Consider the following 22,655-nt stretch of genomic DNA (forward strand, 5'->3'; position numbering starts at 1 on the left):
TGAGACATGAGGTCTGATGCCTTCAATTTCTCCAAAAGGACAGAGCAACATTCTGGACCAGTGAGAAATCACTAGCCATTTTCGTTTGTTTTCTATGTGACCATCCTTTTGATAAATATAGTATTCCTTCTCCCAAAGCACAGCTAAAGTCCACTGCCTCAATGAAAACTTTGAAATACCCTTATAACTGTCAGCCCAAATTCCACCTCTTAACCTCCTTGCCTAGAATCCTGGAACCCATGTTTTGACCCTTACATCAGTGGACTTTTGTCCTAATCTTGCAGATGTCTCCTACTTGGACTAGGACCTGGTTATGAGATAATCCAAACCCAACATGGTCAGCATCACTGCCCATCATGGCTGCTGACACACAAATATCCATATCACCAACATCTACTCCAAACTCTTGAATATGCCCTATAAATGCCAATAAAATCAACCAAGGAATTTCTGTAGCACAATACCAACTTGAACCCATTACTGTGTTGTGACCCTTTTGGTTTCCTCAGAAGTGGGACTACCTGCAGAGTCTAACTTCATCACAGAACCAGATGGAAATGGTCCCTGGCTGATGTCCCAGATACCCAGACCCCACGGGCCACGTGGCTCAGCCAGGAGCAGAGTGCAGAGCATCAAAGCTGTATGGAATCTGGGGTGTCTGTTTTTTGTTTTCACGCCTTTCAGATGTGTGTTTTTCTTCTCTTTTCCTCTGTTAAATTGTAAGACTCTGAAGCTAAAAACAATGTGCATTCTCTTTCAATTACACAATGGAATTGACAACTCATTATAATTTATCAAACATTGTTACTCTGCTAACTATGAAAATGCCAACTCAGACAAAGGTTACCAAATCCCTGTGAGGTTAATAGGTATCAGGGACCTGGGTCCCATAATCCAAAGAAGACCACAATCAATAGCACATCCAGGATCCCCAGGATGAAAGGTCCTGCCTCCATAGACCAGCCTCTCCTGCACAGCTGGAGGAATAGAAATCACCTTGGCTGATAGAATGACCCTCATTCCATGGCTGTGTAAGTCAGGTTAGGGCAGCCGTGGCAAACTACGGCCCGCGGGCCAGATCCGGCCCGTTCTGCTGTTCTATCCGGCCCACGGAGCCAAAAGAGCGGAGGGTTCTCTTGCTCTCCCCTCCGCTCCTTCACCAGCAACAGTGTTAACATGGCAACGTCAGGAAACACGGCTGCAGCTCCTTCTTCTGAGTGGGCGGATTTATATCCCCCAACATCACCCTGGGAATGCATAGACACGTTATCGTGGTGATGTAGGGAGACACGCCCCTGGAGAGCACAGTATCAGAGCATTAGCTAAAAAGGAGACCAACAACACTGTTCCCACTGAAGTTGATGTTTTAAAGACCAAAAACCTTTCAACCCAGTCTACATTGCCATCTACATCTACGTCCTGGGCATAATTTGGAAGTTGCACTATAGAAAATGTTTAATTTACTGTTTACACATTTTGTTCTTTTCTATTTGTTTTAGTTTTAAATTATTTTATTATATTTAAGTTTAATTTGAAAGGCTTTTGTACCTTTCCTTTGTTAGGCAATTTTATTTTGCCTTTGCCATCTTCAATATAAGGTATGTTATTGTGCTATGATTCCTCCATTTTTTGAAGTTTCAAATTATAATAATTAGTGTTTACATTCTTCTTGTTAAAATGTTTGAAATGAATAAAACTATTGAAATAAAAAAAAGACCATACCCTTTTATGTAATGATGTTTACTTTGAATTTATATTAGTTCACACAAACACTCCATCCATGCTTTTGTTCCGGCCCTCCGGTCCAGTTTAAGAACCCTTTGTGGTCCCCGAGTCAAAAAGTTTGCCCACCCCTGGGTTAGGGACAAGTGAATTTCAACACAATGCATGTGACTTGAAATATGTGAGTCAACACCTCTATTTGGATGCAGGCCCCCTTATCTAATTAGAAGCTTTTTCTTTTCTGGCCTGGCATAAAAATAAATAGAATCTTTATGTCCTAAAAACCAGAGCACAGAAAGAAAGCTCTTTGATCACCCTCCAAGTTATATCCCCAGACATTGAGATGTTGCCCTTATTAGGCTTGTAAATATTGCTCATTTTAAGGATGATGAGATTCAAACAATGAGTCTGAGCAATTTCAATAACAGCTCAGCCAAGAAAATATAAACTGACTTTTCACCTTGGTGTCTTAAATGTTCCTATTCCATAAACAAGTAATTATTAAAAATTGTACAGGGCATTTATGCTCTCTGGAGGACTTTGCACCCCTGGGAAGCTCACCATTCACTGTGGAGACTCAGATGAACCTGAAACACACAAGCAAGGCCACATGCTCTGTAGTCTGTGAAAAGCACCAAGTGCACTAGGGGCTCAGAGCAAAGTGAGTGGGCCTGGCCTTGCAGTACCAGGAAGATTTCTAAACAAAACAACTGGGAGGAGGTATTCCAAGAAGAGGAATGAGTATGAGCAGAAGGAAGGCAGGGCAGTGTGTATTTGGGGATAATGACTAAATCCAATTCATTTGGAGTATACTATGGGCGTGGGGGAGCATGGAGGGAATATTGGGAAATTGGAATTTCTGGAGACTGTCTTGAACAGGCATTCATTTAACCTTTAATAGTTACACAAATGCAGAGACTGTGAGGATGGAGAAACGTGGTTGGAAGGGCTCCTTAAGTTCTTCAGAAGCTACTTGATCAATCCAGACCTAATAGTGGCACCTTGTCCCTATGTGGGCCATTGTGTTGCCTTCCTTTTTTGTGTGGGTCTCTCTTTCCTGCTAGTCTGTGGTCTCCATGAGGGCAGTGAGTATTAATCCTTAGCACTTGGCACAGTGCCCTAGAACATAGTGGTTGCTCTGTAAATGTTGAATTAATTAATTAATTAATGAGTTGATGGATATAATCGTGCATCTCTACTCCTCATAGTCACTTGTATTGTGCAAAGGTACTGGACTACAATTGAGGTCATATGGAGAGACACTATATACTAATAGTAAATGTGGTGGAGATGGTGGCAGCAGGAGAACCAACAGTGGAGGGCTTCTTTCTAATATCAAGAACTACTGGGCTGAACACCAAAACCATGAAAAATGCAAGAGCTCAAGTAAAAGCCTCCTTGCCAAAGAGTGCCTTGACTCAGCCTATCATTCAACACTGCCTCTCAAGGGTTTTGAAGCAAAACACTGGGTTTTTTAAATTACCATCACAGCTAAGCAAATTGATCATCTGGAAGTTGTAGCTGGCTTGGTAGACTATGTCCAGGGTAAGGGTGTGTGTGGGTGGGTGGGTGTGTGTGTGTGTGTGTGTGTGTGTGTGTGTGTGTGTGTGTGATGGGTAGAAGGTCTGGCTCCGCTGTCTATAATTTTATGTGCCTAATGGAATGATAATTTGCTGTTCAGTATGTTCATTTTGAAAAGCATCATTCATTCAGAAGGAAAATTAATAAAACCAAGATTTTTTGCTTCAAATCTATATGAAAACATCAATATCCTTCAACCAAGAAAACAGTGCTTAAAAAGACATAAAAGAGACTGCCGGTATCCCACAGAAAATAATGTGCGTGTTGTGTGGTTGGTTGTATTAACTTATCATAAGAAGCTTCCTATAATAAGAGCTAAAATTCTAGTTTTTCTATAGTATATATCCCACTCCTTAGAATTTCCCCAAGAAATTTCATGGAGCCACACACAGAACAAGAAACATAAATAAATTGTGTGTGTGTGTGTGTGTGTGTGTGTGTGTGTGTGTGTGTGTGTCTGTGTTTCCACATCAGTGTGCATCCTCTTGCCCCTTTTCCCACTGAATTAAAAACCATGACTCAGCAACTGCCCATCAACGAGTAATTTTACCCCAGAGAATCCTTAGTACTCACCCACCGCACATTAGGTAGAACCTTTCAAGGAGCCTTCTCTCAGTCTGGGCCACATCTCTGCTGCCTTACTCTGTCCCTCAGCTATTGGGTTCTAAAATGGTCTGCAGGCTAAGACATGAAAAGATCTCCAGATTGTCAACAAATGAGGGACACCACTTACAAAATAGCCACTCTGAACAGAACACATTGTAAGGTAGTGTCTTCCAACCTCCCATTCTGGAGCCCACTTGCAAATTAGCCAAAGCCTTTGCTGAGAATAGCAGACTCTTGGCCTTAACCCAGAAGAGCAGAGGAGGGCCACATAGAAGCCTACTACGTTGGAGTAAAGTTCCTGTCCAACCTCATAGCTGCCATGTGGGAGGGAAGCAAGCCACAAACCAACTGGTCAGAATGCAAACCCTAAATCAATGGTTGTTTCAGGGCAAGATATAAGCTTTGACCCAGACAGTAACTAGGGCAAAGGGCATCCTAGGCAATACATCTGGAAATTACTCAAGCCAGAGAGAGGGCTCAGCATCAGGTGAATGGAGTACATAAACCCTGCTTTCAAAGATACATCCCCTCCTGGAGAAAACACATGGAGCCCATATGAAAGATACTAAAATCACTCAAGAACTTCACGCATTCTGTGAAACAAAAAATGGGAATGAGCCACACTTTAAGAGTTCAGAAACTGAACTATTAATTGTATATTCTGAATAATATATAATATAATGAGCCAAAGTTTATTTTTGAATGGTTTGTTGGTTAGTTGAGTTTGAAGTAACCAGAACCACTTTGACTCAGAACCAAATATGAATATCAAAATGTTCCCTAAAATTAGGCAGCGTTCCACCAAGTGCCAAGTCACAGATAAAAACAAAAAGCAAGTACAAGATAACACAGGATTGATTAAAGAGTTTTTCTTAATAAGACAACAAAGAGAGGAGAAACCAAGATGGCGGCATAGGTAAACACCTAAACTGCTGCCTCGCACAACAATTTCAAAACTACAACTAAAAGACAGAAGGACACCATCCAGAACCACAGGAAAGCTGGCTGAGTGAAAATTCTACAACTAGAAGGAAAGAGAAAAGCTCACAGAGAATTGGAGGTACGGCAAAGGGTCTTTGTGCGCGAAGAGAGGAAGGGCGGCTGAGAGCCTGGCTGACTTTCTCTGGCGGCAGGGGGAAGGAAGCCCCCGACCGCACTGAACCCCAGTTCTGACTGCACTGAACCCCAGTTCGGGCGAGCCCCTGGGGACCCACGCTCTTACGGGGGGAATCTGGACTCTTGGGCAGAGACTCGAGCTGGGAAAGGCAGAAGTCTGAAAGCGCGCGTGCCAGTGCGCACAAAGGCTGCGGAGGTTGCCACAGGCTTTCCCTAGTGGAAGGGAGTCAGAGGCTCCTGACTGCACTGAGCCCCAGTTCTGACTGCAGTGAACCCCAGTTCCAGGAGAGCCCCTGGGGACCCACGCTCTTGTGGGGGGAGTCTGGACTCTCGGGTGGAGACTCGGGAGCCGGGAAGGCAGAGGTCTGAAGGCACGCACGTGCGCGCAAGGGCAAGGCTGATGGGAAGCCAAGACTGAGACTCCATCCCATCCAAGCTGAGCACAGAGGATATTGCAATTTGGCAAGTCTAATCCTATAAGGCTGTCTCCAGCACCGAACTTCTCCCAGCATAGACACAGCTGATCCTTACAGCCAACTGGCCTGGAGGTCAATTCTTCCCAGTGATACCAACAACAATAAAGACTTAATTACAACAAGGCTGTACACACAGTCCACAAAGGGGTGCACCAAGAGTGTCCACCTCAGGTTAACTGGGGAGGCAGACCCACTGGGCCATATTGGAAACCTAGCACACAAATCTACCTTACCAACTCAGGGAATCAGTGAAAATGCGGGGTCAAAGAATCAGATCACAAACGAAAGAAATGGAGGAAAACAAACGACTGGATATAGAATTCAAAACCACGGTTATAAGGCTTTTTAAGAATATCCTAGAAAAGGCCGATAAATATAACGAGACCCTCGAAGATATGAAAAAGGACCAACTAGAAATTAAACATACACTGACTGAAATAAAAAATATTATACAGAGACCCAAAAACAGACAAGAGGAACACAAAAATCAAGTCAAAGAATTGAAATACAAAGAAGCAAAAAACACTCAACCGAAAAAGCAAAAAGCAAAAAAAAAAAAAAATCCAAAAAGTTGAAGATAATGTAAGAAGACTCTGGGACAACTTCAAGCGTACCAACATCAGAATTATGGGGGTGCCAGAAGAAGAGAGAGAGCAAGATACTGAAAACCTATTTGAAGAAATAATGACCGAAAACTTCCCCCACCTGGTGAAAGAAATAGACTTACAAGTCCAGGAAGCACACAGAACCCCAAACAAAAGGAATCCAAAGAGGACCACACCAAGACACATCATAATTAAAATGCCAAGAGCAAAAGACAAAGAGAGAATATTAAAAGCAGCAAGAGAAAAACAGTTAGTTACCTACAAGGGAGCACCCATACGACTGTCAGCTGACTTCTCAACAGAAACTATGCAGGCCAGACGGGAGTGGCAAGAAATTTTCAATGTGATGAATAGCAAGAACCTACAACCAAGATTACTCTACCCAGCAAAGCTATCATTCAGAATTGAAGGGCAGATAAAGAGCTTCACAAATAAGAAAAAGCTAAAGGAGTTCATCACCACCAAACCAGTATTATATGAAATGCTGAAAGGTATTCTTAAAGAAGAGGAAGAAGAAAAAAGTAAAGAGAAAAATTATGAACAACAAATACATATCTATCAACAAGTGAACCTAAAAATCAAGTGAATTAAAAACCTGAGGAACAGAATAATCTGGTGAATATAATAGAATCAGGGGCATAGAAAGGTAGTGGACTGATAATTCTCAGGGGGAAAGGGATATGGGGGGTTCATGAAGAGACTGGACAAAAATCATACACCTATGGATGAGGACAGTGGGGGGGAGGTAAGGGCAGAAGGTAGGGTGGGAAATTGGTGGAGGGGAGCTATGGGGGGAAAAAGGAGAAATAATTGTAATAATCTGAATAAAGATTTATTAAAAAATAAAATAAAATAAAATAAAGACAACAAAGAATTGGAAAACCCAGTAAGATTTTTTTTAAGTTTTACACAAAAATAAATATAAAATTTTAAATAATATACTAGAGCCCTAGCCATTTTGGTTCAGTGGATAGAGCATCGGCCTGCGGACCAAAGGGTCCCAGGTTCTATTCCATCAGGGACACATACCTCAGTTTCAGGCTCCTCCCCAGCCTGGGCCCTGGTTGGGGTGTGTGCAGGAGGCAACCAATCCATGTGTTTCTCTCACATCAATATTTATGTCTTTCCCTCTTTCTTCCACTCTCTCTGAAAAACAATGAAAAGATATCCTCGGGTGAGGATTAAAAAAAATATAATAATAATAATAATAATAATAATAATATACTAGAGAAATATTTCTATCAATTATGACTAATATGTAAAGACTCATTCAAATTAATTTGTAGAATTCAATAGACCCTAGCAGGCACAGACAATACACCCAAAAAGAAATATAATTGGTAAGTAATATATAGAAAATGGTAGCCTTTGTTAATAAAAAAAGAAAACCTCCCTATAATATCACTTTATATTCATTATAGTTAATACCCAATCAATCTGCCAATATTCTGACACAAGTGACATATTTGCAATTTGTTTTCAGTAATTTGTACCTAAACAAGTCCTTTTAGGAGACAATATAGTAATCAATATGTATCAAGAAATAAAAACACACCTCTTGCCTCACTCTCTGGAAATGCTGAAGGAAGTTATTCAAAAGAAGAAAAAAGCTACATACAAAAAAATATTTTGGGGGTTTTTATAACAAGTACTAGAAATGTTCAACAATGAGGAATGGTTAACTTAACCATGGTATGTCAGTTCTGAAATATCATAATATCACAGTTATAAAAAAAGCACTGATGAGAAGACACAATATAAGAACATGTTTATCATAGAATGTTAAGTGGAAAAAAATATATACAATATGAAATTCTCTTCATCTACTGATTATAATTACACTAAAGTATGTCTGCTAATGGACAAAAATCTAAAAAAAAAAATCTGAAAAAGGTTGTGCTTGGGCTATGGACTTGTAAGAATTTTATTTAATTGTTTTTCAGTCATAATCTCAGGGAATTGGTACCATATGCACAATTGGGCAGGGGGAGCCCACCCTGGAAGCAAAGCAATAACAGCCACAGTTCCCATTCCTGGTGCAGGCACTCAACAGTAAGCTCCCACACAGTCAGGCGTGGGCAGATTGTCCTTGGCTCCCTCACTGCAGAGATTTTCCAGTTCCCCACTCAGTCACTTCATTCATGCTTGAGGAAGAAAGCACAGCTACCAGACAGGGTGACAACAGATGTCCAGGCGCTGAGCCATCCCATAGCTGTTCTTTCTCATTCACATGGGCAAGTGCAGGATCTAGCAGATGAGAACCAGACCTACCCTCTTCTCCATGCTTGTGTTTTTTCCCCCTACTGCTGCTGCTGTAACAGCTAAGTGCCAATTATCTCCCAAGCGTGAAAGCAAATATTGTGCTATCCCAACAAGCTCTACAAATGTTAGAGGACCCTGGTGGGGATGATTGTCTTTCCTGGCCTGGTGTTTCCTTACTAATTGTAACAGCTCTCATTAAAGGAGGATCTAGTGGGTGCATACCTCTGTACTTTGCATCATTTATTTTCTCTTTAATCTCTTGGCATTTTGTCTCTGCCCATCTTGAATCCAGAGGTAAGTTTGCTCTTGTTTGCCCAGAAAGAGCTCCATCAAACCATCCAACCACTCTCAACCCAATTTAGCAAGGTGTGACAGAAGACTCTTTTAATAAAAGCCTGACAAATTACTCTGTGGGTATATGACACAGGGTTCTCCAGAGGGGGGAAAAAACATATATATATATATATATATATATATATATATATATATACACACACACACACACACACACACACACACACACATATATATATATATGAATTGGTACCATATGCACAATTATAGTATATATATATATATATGTATATGTATATGTATATATGTATATATATGATATTCTACATAGTAGTCTTCTATACATGACATATATTAATTAATTAATATATATATACACACACAGTCTTGTGCCATTTAACAACGGGGACACATTCTAAGAAATGCATCATTAGGTGATTTCATTATTGAGCAAACATTATAGAATGCATTTACATACACCTAGATGGTACAACCCACTACACACCTAGGCTAAATGGTATAGCCTATTGCTTCTAGGCTACAAGCTTGTACAGCAGGTTACTGTACAAAACAACACAAGATTAAATCCAGAACAAGAGAAAATGATCCAATCAAGAGACAAGGGAAATGAAATGTCTGAGGCTGCTGCTGGCATAACATGGCCTACTGTTTTATAACAAGCATTTTTTAATAAGTATAAAGAGTACCCTCTAAAATAATAAGAAGTATAGTATAGTAAATCTATAAAGTACTATGTATAATTGTATGAACTATACTTTTATAAGACTGGAAGTATAGTAAGTCAATAGGTTTGTTTACACAGCATCACCACAAACACATGAGAATGCATTGCACTACAACCTTATGATGGCTATGACATCACTAAGTGATAGGACTTTTTTCAGCTCAATTATAATCTTATGGGACCACTGTCATATATGTGGCCCATTGTTGACCAAAATGTCATTATACAGCACGTGACTGTATATATATATATGTATATATGTATATATGTATATGTGTATATCTATATAACTATATCTATATCTATATCTATATCTATATCTATATCTATATCTATATATAAAAGCTTAAGTGACCTAATGACTGGTCACTATGATGTGTACTGACCACCAGGGGGCAGATGCAGGAGCTGCCCCCTGGTGGTCAGTGCACTCCCACAGCCAACCTCCCACGGCCCCTCCTCCCAGCCGGCCAACCTCCCACGGTGCCCATTGCCCTGATCGCTGGCCAGGCCGAGGGACCCCACCCATGCACGAATTCGTGCACTGGGCCTCTAGTACATATATACAGAGACAGAGAGAGAGAGAGAGAGAGAGAGATTTATTTTAAGGAATTGGCCCATGTGATTGTGGAGATTGGCAATTCCAAAATCTACTTGGTAGGCCAGCAATTTGGAGACCTGGGGAAGAGCTGATGTTGCAGCCCAAGTCTGCAGACAGTCTGGTGGCAGAATTCCCTCGATCTTGAGAGATCTCAGTCTGTACTTCCTTTTAGGCCTTCAACTGGAGGATAACCTGATTTACTCAAAGTCTACTAATTTAAATGTTAATCTTGTTGTTGTTTAAAAAGAAAAAAAAAAGCACCTTCACAACAACATCTAGACTAGTGTTTGACCAAACATCTGGGTATCCTGGCCCAGTTAAGTTGACACATAAAATTAGCCATCACAAAAGGACTTCTAGAACAGCAAAAATTACACCATTGAGAAGATATTAGAAAGATGCACATTTTGCTATCTGATGGAATTTTTAAAAGAGAATAGAAATGGCTCACTTATGAGTCAATGTGCTTCTAGTCTCAGGAACATTCAAATGGTACTGGCTGATCACCTGTTAGGAATGTGGTACAGAAGACAACTTTCTTCACGGGATGTTGGACCGAGAGGATATCTAATGATCTCTAAATATTCTTCTGATTATAATACCATTATTGTATGATTAATATAGCTAATTTGTGCAAACTACTTTTAACTACAAGGAATTTTATTACGAAATAATTTACCCTTCCCCCCACCCCATTTTATGGACAAAGAAATTGAGCTCTGAGGAGGTTAAATGGCTTGTCCTAGGACTATCATCCAAATTTTCCATTCCAGGCTCTTTTCACTACACTATGACCTGAGATGCTAAGGAAATGTTTCAAAACAATTATTGGCCACACACTTTCACTTCTTGAGACCATTATAAGCTTCTCCCACCCTGCTCATCAATCCACCTTCAAGGAAGAGCAACTCCTAAAGGGCTAAGACATAAAACAGACTCCAAGAACAAAATGGGGCCATTGTAGGAGTAGGGATGACGTTTATACCGGACTAGCACAAACATTCCCCTGGATCAACTCTCCTTTTCTGGGCAAGGAGTCATTCCCAACCTGAAAGGACCATAATGGGGTCCCAGGAAAAGGAGACCTGAAGAGAAGGAGCCCAGATCACCAAAGAGAAAATTATAGTGGAATTTAAAAATAAATCCCCAGCATTCATACCATGTGATCTTGGCCCAAAGTAACTTCTTGCTTATATAGGCATCTCCACCTGTCAGACTTTTCAGAATAAATCATCTACAAGACAAATAAGCCTTGCTCTTGCTAATATTGGCCACCTTTCACTGAGTAATTTCAATGGTTGTTATATTAACAAAGTCTCTCTATTCTGTTTGGGAAGAGAAAAGGGGAGAAGGAAAGCCCATCATGCCCCATGTTTATCACAATTCCGCAGGTACCCTGTATAATAATAACTTGGTAGTTGAGAATTGGGGCATTTAGAACATGGACTTCACTCATTCCCAATAAATATGGCTAACAACAATGACATCACCAGGGATCTGAATTAAGTCTCAGCCTGTCTCCTCCAATAGAGAAAATGTAAGTGAAGACTCTTTTTATATGTAAGGACTTAATTAGAAGGCACAAATATCATCATACCACCCACAGCCCCACTGCCCACTACCACATACCCTCCTTCCTGACCTCCTCTTCCTGCCACAATATACCTCCAACAATCACGCCATTGGTGATAGACCTTGGCACCTCAAGGTTCTTGACAAAGATATTTCTTTAATAACTGATTTCTTTACTGCTTTTCTTGTTGGAGAGGAATTTTTTTCTTTGTGCTTCATGGTGTCTTTAGCCCATTGAAAGCATTTCTCATACATGTCTCTTTGTAGTTTTAAAAAGAAGTAATTATATAATAGCTGACTTCTTTTGGTTATGTGGGAAATCAACATCTCAGTAGCTTTTTCAGACATACTTAATAAGAAAGCCATTAGAAAGGCAAAAGAGAACCCTATCATTATTTCCTGGTTTCCTCCTTAATTATAGACAATCATTCTGAAAAAGGGGGGACAGCTTCTGTGACAAAAGTTGTCTAGCATTTAACAGAACAATTTAGAACCAGATTGAACAGATCAACGTCATGTCAATTTGCAGATGCTCGACAAAAACTGCTTAAAGGATGTTAGATGGAATGAGAAGCTAATTCAGCCTTTTCTCATTTCCCTTCACTCTGAAAATAGAGGATTTTCTCTCTCCCTCCACCCCATCTTTCTCCTTCTCTCTTTCTCTCTGTTCAGGAAGATTCAGGTAGATCTGTCTCAAAGACTCTTATTAAAATATCCCAAAATGCTCAGGGTTTTTTTTTTTCCTAAGTAACAAAAATAATACCACTATCATAAAAGCCACTGACATTTTTCCCATTTTTAAACACTCTCCTTTAGCTATAATCCTATCTCCAGAAAATTAATTCTAAAGTTCTCTTATGCTGCCTGTCTTAGTCAGTACAGGCTGTAGTAACAAAAATAACATAGACTGAGTGGCTTATAAACAACAGAAATTTATTTCCCTCAGTTCTGATGGTTGGGAAGTCTGAGGTCAAGGTGCCAGCAGAATTGGTGTCAGCTGAGAGCCTGATTCCTGGCTCAGAGAGGACTATGTTCTCATTATAACCTCACATGGTAGAAGGGCAAAGGAACTCTCTGGGACCTCTTTTATAAGGGCACAAATTCCATTCATGAGGGTTTCACTCCTGACCTCATCAGCTCCCAAAGGCACCACCTCCTAATACCATCACATTGGGGGTTAGTTTTCAACATATGAATTTAGAGGAGACATAAGCATTCAGCCTATAGCACTGCCCTTATTCCCAAATAATCTATAGCCCTAAGGCAAAGAAAACATGCTTCTGAGTCTAGCATGGATGTGATGCTGAGGGCATAGCAGTTTTCACTTGATACAAATACAGTCAAGTCAAATGCTTCTGAATCCAGAAGGAAACAACCTCTGTCCAGGAAAGTCAAAGACTGGCAAACTGAAACAAGATGCAAGATGCCTACCTGTTTTCTATTCAAGGTGCTCTTTTGTCTGGCTTCCCACAATGCATAAGTTGAGGGGGAATTGATAATGGCCTCTACAGGAGACCCTCCCACCAATACCCCAAAAAGGGAAACCACAGGAAATGTTTCTTTTTGTTTATTTGATGGTGCCCAGTAATTCTCTACAGCTCTCAGATGTACTAGAAAGGGTCTGAAAAATAGTCAGGAGTCCAGGATCGTGTTTCTATTATTGCATACATGACTTAGACAAGGCCCCTTTCTGTATTCTAGTTTTACCTATAAAACAAGAAGAACAAGTATCTTTTTTACATTCTTCACTGCACTGTTTAGGCATCATATAAGGTAATGCTAGCAAAAAAACACTTTGAAAATAGTAAACATACAACGAATTCTTTACTGTTTCCCACTGAATAACCCACATAATGTGAATTTACTTTGAAACTATTTTATAGGTAGCCTCTATTAATTTTCTCCTGAAAGATGAAGTAACAGCTAATAGGTGACACAGTTAATAAATAGGAGAGCAGAGATTCTACCAAAGCCTCAGTAACAACTAGATACTACTCTCTTAAACACCAGTCTATTCTTCTCAAAAATGAAAGAGCTGAAGTGGGTCTAGGGCAGTGGGTCTCAACCTTTCTAATGCCGCAACCCTTTAATACAGTTCCTCATGTTGTGGTGACCCGCAACCATAAAATTATTTTCGTTGCTACTTCATAACCATAATTTTGCTACTGTTAATGAATCGTAATGTAAATATCTGTGTTTTCCAATGTTGTTAGGCTCTACAGCAGCGGTTCTCAACCTGTGGGTCACAGCATTAGAAAGGTTGAAAACCACTGGTCTAGGGGCATTATCCAAGGCCCCAACCTTATCTTAACAAGTCCCTCTCCAACCTCTCAACATCACATGAATAGAACTATCTAATGTATGAGGCAAGCTTTCATTTTTTTCTTGGTAACTAATCCTTTTTTATAAAAGTTTTTAAATGTTTCTTTAAGATAATTTATAGATTTCATTTATTTAAAAATCACAGTAGAGAGGGCTGTAAAGTCTTGGGTGGGGATAGGCCCCCCAACCCTCCTCCGCTCTCCATCTCAACCTACCGTTCTACACCACCAGGGTAACAACCACTGCTAACAACCTCATGTGCCATGACTATTCTGAATGGTTGGTTATGTTTTGTTTTGTTTATAGGATCACATACCATTTGGCAACTTGTTTTTTAATGTTAGCTTTTCATATTAATTCACATATATCTACCTCATTTCTACAGCTGTAAATCTTTGTATTAATGCACCATAATGAATGTACACTGACTGCCACCTCCTGATGGGCAGTTAGGCCAGTGGTCAGCAAACTCATTAGTCAACAGAGCAGCAAACCACGGCTCGCGAGCCTCATGTGGCTGGCGAGCCGCAGTTTGCCGACCACTGAGTTAGGCTATTTCTTAGTGTCTATGTGTGTGTGTTGTTATTATTAGAAGGCAGCAAGGAATATCCTGTACATAATACTTTGCAAATTTATGTCAGTTTATGATTGAAATCTATATATATATATAAAGCCTAAGCGACCATCCAACCATTTGACCATTTCACTGGTAGCTATGACACACACTGACCACCAGGGGGCAGACACTCAATGTACAGGCATGTAAACATGGAACAGACTGATGAATCTCAGAGGGAAGTGGGGAGGGGGGAGGGCAATAAGAGATTAACCAAAGATCTTATATGCATACTAGAGGCCCAGTGCACAGATTCGTGCATTGGTGGGGTCCCTTGGCCTGGCCTGTGGGAATTGGGCTGAAACCGGAAATCTGACATCCCTGAGGGGTCCCAGATTGCGAGAGGGTGCAGGCCAGGCCAAGGGACCCCACCGGTGCACAAATCTGTGCACCGGGCCTCTAGTAAATTCATAAAAGTAGAGCTGGTGGTCAAAGGAATTGAGCATTTTAGATTTTTGTCTTTATTGCCAATTGCACTTTGAAACACTTGTATATCATCAATTGGTTCTCCCATGAACAACAGTGTACAAGAAAATCTGTTTGCATATATATTAGCCAAATGAGGAGACTTTCAAACTTTTTAACCTTTGCCAATTCAATCAGGGTAAAATGCTAATCTGTCCAGTTATGTTGTATTTCTTTCATTACCAGTGAGCACAAGTCTCTTCATTCATTTTATGTGACCTTCCTCTTTATGTCTTACACCATTTTTTCTCTGAATTGTTTATCTGCACCTTTTCTATTTTTAAGAGATTTTTAGGTATAATGGAATATGAGTCCCTTTGTTATGTGTTGCTTTTATTTTGTTTTCCAGGTTGTCTTTTGACTTTCCTTATGGTATTTTTTCAAGTCAAATATTTTAACATTTTGTGTAGGTAAGTCTGTTTATCCTTTTCTTTATGGTTCCAACGTTTATATCGTGCTAAGAAGAGCAATACTCATTCCAAGATGGCTTTTTATAAAAGTTTTATAATCTAGTGTTTTTATAGATCCATGTTTTTACATTTAAACATTTGATCCTTCTGGAACTTATTTTGGTGTAAGAAAGGAAGTAGGTATCAAGATGTACCAGGTGGAACAGCTACCTTTACCAGGAAACCATACTAAGTTCAAATAACAAAAAAAAATATGTTGCGCGGGCTTGGACGCGGAGTCTGCGCCATCTTGATCCGGAAAGTGGAGCTTATCTGAAGCCTGAGAATCCACAACTGCGGCACCCCAGGAACAGCTGCGAGCCCCAGAACAACGCTCCCCAACTGGCGCAAGCACACGGGTTCAGAGAAGCTCTACACTCCACCACGGAAAGGTCAGATTTCGCCTGGGATAAGGTGAGGTCTCTGGTCCCGGCGGGAGAGAGGAACGCGCGTTTTGCGGGAGCTGGAGGACCAGGGAAGTCTGTGCCTAGAAAAATCCGTGGCTGTAGGGGCTGGCGTGATCTGTGACTGTGGAAAGGGGTCCTCAGAGCTGCTAAGAGAAGGGCACTCTAAAAAGCAACCCATTTTGATCTGAAGTGCAGGGACACCCTAAGAATTTCAGGCAGTCCAGACTTACGCGCAGCCCGTGCGCTCCCTGGGTGCCTGGGCTCACTCGCAGTCCCGGAGTTCGCACACTTGGGCTTCTTCCTCTTCAAATCCTTGCTTCTGATTACTAAGCCCAATACATAGGATCACCCAGTTGGGGACACCCTGGGAGACTGCAGGGGAAGGTTGTTTTTCTGGAACCTGGGGATCGGAGCGGGGAGTGACCATCAGAGAGCCAGCTCTGAGGCAGACCACTCCCACAGGCCCGAGTGCCACAGGGAAAGAAGGCTCTAACACTCCCTAGAGAGGCCATAGATAGACCCGGAAGTCAATCCAGAAACACTGCCACCCAGGGGCTGAATCACAAATTGACTCTTGTGTAATCAAAAATAAAGGAATACGAGAAATTAAGACACACCGCCTGCTTAAAATCAGGACTGGCTTACAACACCGAAGAGCAGTGGATCGCAGGGAACTGCAATACTGTCTGGACTGAGAAACAGGCGTGCCAAACAGAAAAACAGAGGAAGTGAATGACCTTCACTACTCCACATTTTATTTTTACCTTTTATTTTTTTTTATTTTTTTATTTTTTTTTAATTTTCATTTTTTGCATCTTTTAATCAAGAAACTTTTTTTTCTTTTTTCATCACTTGATTTTGCCTTTTTAATGATTACATTTTTATTTTCAATCCGTATTATTACTACTGCTATTTTATCTTTTTTTTTTTTTTTTTAAAGTGTCATTTTATTTTCTCTTCATTTTATTTTGGGATTAGGGTTCTACATTCTATTTTTTATCTTTCCTTTAGCATCGTTTTACTCTATCTCAACTCTACCTTTAGGCCATCACTCTCTTCCTAACCTCCCCCTTTTCAGTGTCCTGTTTGGCTTACCCTTTTACTGCTTTAGATTTTCCCTATTCTTTCTGTTTACCCCTTGTTAAAATTTCACCCTACTTACATATCTAATCTCCAATCCCCTGCTCCAAGTCCACATACACCTCTCCCTTCGCTGTCTGAGTTATCCATAAACTTGTCCTTATCTCTGTCCTTTTGTTGTTGTTTGCTTGAATGTAGATTATATCCAATTTTTATGCTTTTTTTGTGAGATTGTTTTGCTTATTCTTCTTTTGTTTATTCTTTTGTTTGTTTTGTGCTTCAGCTTAACCTTGCCTCACTCCATATTAGTTGGTGTTGTAGTTTGTACTAATCCCCAGGCACTTGTTGCTGGCATTTGCTGGGATTAGTGATTGTTCTATTGGAGTTTTATCCCCAATATATATATAGTCTGTTCCCCTTTCTCTCTTAGTCAATTTCTTGTCTCTTACTTTTTTTTTTCTCTTTACTTTCCCTTTTCCCAATTTCATTTTCACACTCCTTTTTTCTTTTTTTCTTTCTTTCTTTCTTTCTTTTTTCCTCTTCTTCTTTCTCTCCTATCACCTAATTTGCCTTTCTCTGGTGGTCACCTTTATTGGAGTTTATTAATATCGTGAATACATTCCTGTTCAGTGCCTTGTGAGTTGTACCTGGTAGTGCTGTATTTTGTGCCTTTAAATCAACCCAGGAGAGAGAGAACTACATAACCAGACACCCAGAGAAGAGAGACCATGGGGAGACAAAGAAGCAGCCCGCATATGAAAGAAAAGCAGGCATCACCAGAAAAGGAAGTAAACGAAATGGAGGCAAGCAACCTTCCAGAAAAAGAATTCAGAGAAATGGTCATAAGGTGGCTGAAAAGAATGGAAGACAAATTCGACAATATGAGCAAGAACCAAGAGGAAATGAAGAAGAACCAAGAAGAAATGAAAAATGACATCGCTGCTGTAAAGAACTCAATAGAAAGCATCAAGAGTAGACTAGAAGAAGCAGAGGACCGCATCAGTGAGCTAGAAGACAAGATGGAAAAAAATACCCAAGAAAAGCAACTTCTAGAAAAAAAAATTAAAAGGCAGGAGGAGAGTCTAAGGGAACTTTGGGACAACACGAAACAAAACAACATCCGCATAATAGGGGTCCCAGAAGGAAAGGAAGCTGAGCAAGGAATAGAAAACCTCTTTGAAGAAATAATGACAGAAAATTTCCCAGATATAGGGAAGAAAAAACCCACACAAATCCAAGAAGCTCACAGAGTCCCAAGCAAAATGAACCCCAAAAGACCGACGCCAAGGCACATTATAATTAAATTGGCAAACACCAACGACAAAGTAAGAATCTTAAAAGCAGCAAGAGAGAGACAGAAAGTTACATACAAAGGAACCCCCATCAGACTAGCAACTGATTTCTCAACAGAAACTCATCAGGCCAGAAGGGAATGGAATGAAATATACAAAGTCATGCAAAGGAAGGGGCTGAATCCAAGAATACTGTACCCAGCAAGGCTGTCAATCAAAATTGAAGGTGAAATCAGGAGCTTCGCAGACAAAAAAGGACTAAGGGAATTTATTACCACCAAACCAGCAATGCAAGAAATGCTAAAGGGTCTACTGTAAAAAAAAAAAAAAAAAAAAAAAAAAAAAGAAAGAAAGAAAGAAAGAAACAGGAAGCGAAGAAGTAACACAGGGGTAAAGAATAGGAATGGCGACAAATAAGTACCTATCAATAATAACTTTAAATGTAAATGGATTAAATGCCCCAATCAAAAGACATAGGGTAACAGATTGGATAAGAAAACACGACCCATATATCTGCTGTCTACAAGAAACCCACCTCAGAAAAAAAGACGCACACAGACTGAGGGTGAAGGGATGGAAAAAGGTTTTCCAGGCAAATGGAACTGAAAAAAAAGCTGGGGTAGCAATACTTATTTCTGACAAATTAGATCTCAAACTGAAGGACATAACAAGAGATAAAGAAGGCCATTTCATAATACTAAAGGGAGCAATCCAACAAGAAGCAATAACTCTGGTAAACATATATGCACCCAATACAGGAGCACCCAAATACATAAAAAAACTCCTGGAGGATATCAAGGGAGACATTGACAGCAATACAATCATAGTAGGAGACTTTAATACCCCACTATCACCATTGGACAAATCCTCTAAACAAAACATCAGCAAAGAAACATCAATCCTAAATGACTCACTAGACCAGATGGAATTAATTGACATCTTCAGAACATTTCACCCCAAAGCCACAGAATATACATTCTTCTCAAGCGCACATGGGTCATTTTCAAAGATAGACCATATGTTGGGACATAGGCAAAGTCTCTTCAAATTCAAGAAGATAGAAATCATATCAAGCATCTTCTCAGACCACAGTGGCATAAAACTGGAAATCAACTACAATAAAAACAACCCAAAGAAATCAAACACATGGAGACTAAACAGCATGCTATTAAACCATGACTGGGTTACCAGAGAGATCAAAGAAGAAATAAAAAACATCATGACAACAAATGACAATGAAAACACTACAATCCAAAATCTATGGGACACAACGAAAGCAGTCCTGAGAGGGAAGTTCATAGCTCTACAAGCCTACTGCAAAAAACAAGAAACAGGGGTAATAAATTACCTAACCCAACAACTCAAAGAGTTAGAAAAAGAGCAACAAGAAAAGCCCAGTGTAAGCAGAAGGAAGGAAATAATAAAGATCAGAGCACAGATAAACGACATAGAGACCAAAGAAACAATACAAAAGATCAACAAAACCAAGAGCTGGTTCTTTGAAAGGATAAACAAGATTGATGAACCTCTAGCCAGGCTCACCAAGAAGCAAAGGGAGAGGACCCAAATAAACAAGATCAGAAATGAAAGAGGTGAAATAACAACAGATCCCGCCGAAATACAAAGGATTGTTAAAAAATACTACGAACAACTCTATTCCAACAAACTGGACAACCTGGAGGAAATGGACATATTCCTAGAAAAATATAACCTTCCAAAACTCAATCAGGAAGAATCTAAACAGCTCAACATGCCAGTAACTATGGAAGAAATTGAAGCAGTCATCAAAGAGCTTCCGGCAAACAAAAGCCCGGGGCCAGATGGCTTCACAGGAGAGTTCTACCAAACATTCAAGGAAGAACTAAAACCTATCCTCCTCAGACTATTCCAAAAAATTCAAGAGGAAGGAACACTTCCAAGCTCCTTCTATGAAGCCAGCATCACCCTAATACCAAAACCAGATAAAGACAACACAATGAAAGAGAATTACAGGCCAATATCCCTCATGAATGTAGATGCCAAAATCCTCAACAAAATTCTAGCAAATAGGATCCAGCAGTACATCAGAAAGATCATACACCATGACCAAGTAGGGTTTATCCCAGCAATGCAAGGATGGTTCAATATCCGCAAATCAATAAATGTGATACATCACATAAACAAATTGAGAGATAAAAATCACATAGTCATATCAATTGATGCAGAAAAAGCATTTGACAAAATCCAACACCCTTTCTTGATAAAAACTCTCAACAAGGTGGGAATAGAAGGATCATACCTCAACATCATAAAAGCTATATATGATAAACCCACAGCTAACATCATACTCAATGGGCAAAAACTAAAACCATTTCCCCTAAGAACAGGAACAAGACAGGGATGCCCACTCTCACCACTCCTGTTTGACATAGTACTGGAAGTATTAGCCACTGCAATTAGACAAGAAGAAGAAATAAAAGGCATCCAAATTGGAAAAGAAGAAGTAAAGCTGTCCTTATTTGCAGATGACATGATATTGTACATAAAAAACCCAAAAGACTCCATCAAAAAACTAACAGACTTAATAAATGAATTCGGCAATGTAGCAGGATACAAAATTAACACCAAGAAATCTATGGCATTTCTATACACCAACAATGAACTTACAGAAAGAGAGACTAAAAAAGCAATCCCATTTTCCATCGCACCAAAAAAATTAAGATACTTAGGAATAAACCTAACCAAGGAGGTAAAAGACCTATATGCGGAAAACTACAGGACACTGAAAAAAGAGATAGAGGAAGATGTAAACAGATGGAAGAACATACCATGTTCATGGATTGGTAGAATCAACATCATTAAAATGTCCATACTACCCAAAGCAATCTATAGATTCAATGCACTCCCCATTAAAATACCAACGGCGTATTTCACAGACCTAGAAAGAACTCTCCAAAAATTCATCTGGAATAAAAAAAGACCCCGAATAGCCACAGCAATCCTGAGAAAGAAGAATAAAGTAGGAGGGATCTCAATACCAGATTTCAAGCTGTATTACAAAGCCACTGTCATCAAAACAGCCTGGTACTGGCACAAGAACAGACATATAGATCAATGGAACAGAATAGAGAATCCAGATATCGACCCAAACCAATATGCGCACTTAATATTTGACAAAGGAGGCATGAGCATACAATGGAGTCAAGACAGTCTCTTTAATAAATGGTGTTGGGAAAATTGGACAGATACATGCAAAAAAATGAAACTAGATCACCAACTTACACCATACACAAAAATAAACTCAAAATGGGTACAGGACTTAAATATAAGACGGGAAACCATAAAAATACTAGAGGAATCCACAGGCAGCAAAATCTCAGACATTTGCCAAAAGAACTTTTTCAGTGATACTGCCCCTAGGGCAATGGAAGCCAAACAGAAAATAAACAAATGGGACTACATCAAAATAAAAAGCTTTTGCACAGCAAAAGAAACCATCAACAAAACAACAAGAAACCCCACTGTATGGGAGAACATATTTGCAAATGGTATCACTGATAAAGGTTTAATTTCCAACATCTACAGGCAGCTTATACAACTTAATAAAAGGAAGATAAATGATCCAATAAAAAAATGGGCAACGGACCTAAATAGAAGCTTTTCGAAAGAAGACAGAAGGAAGGCCAAGAGACACATGAAAACATGCTCAAAGTCACTAATTATCCGAGAGATGCAAATCAAAACAACAATGCAATACCATCTCACACCTGTCAGAATGGCCATCATCAACAAATCAACAAACGACAAGTGTTGGCGAGGATGCGGAGAAAAAGGAACCCTCGTGCACTGCTGGTGGGAATGCAGACTGGTGCAGCCACTGTGGAGAACAGTATGGAGTTTCCTCAAAAAACTGAAAATGGAACTCCCATTTGACCCAGTAATCCCACTCCTAGGAATATATCCTAAGAAACCAGAAACACCAATCAGAAAGGATATATGCACCCCTATGTTCATAGCAGCACAATTTACAATAGCTAAGATTTGGAAACAGCCTAGGTGCCCATCAGCAGATGACTGGATCAGAAAACTATGGTACATCTACACAATGGAATACTATGCTGCCGTAAAAAAGAAGGAATTACTACCATTTGTAGGCACTTGGATGGAATTAGAGAACATTATGCTAAGTGAAATAAGCCAGTCAATGAAAGAAAAATACCACATGATCCCACTCATTTGGGGATAATGAAAAACATTATAAACTGATGAACAAAAAGATAGTTACAGAGGCAGTAAAGCATCAAACAGACTGTCAAATTACAGTGGTAAGGTTAGGGAGAGGTGGGGGAAATAAGAGATCAACTGAAGGACTTATATGCATGTATATAAGAGTAACCAACGGATGCAAAACATTGGGGGGTGAGGGCATGTATGGGAGTGGGGTGGGGGTGGGGGGCAATGGTAA

The sequence above is a fragment of the Plecotus auritus genome (assembly GCF_963455305.1).
Source record: "Plecotus auritus genome assembly, chromosome: 3".
In the NCBI taxonomy this organism is placed as follows: Eukaryota; Metazoa; Chordata; class Mammalia; order Chiroptera; family Vespertilionidae; genus Plecotus; species Plecotus auritus.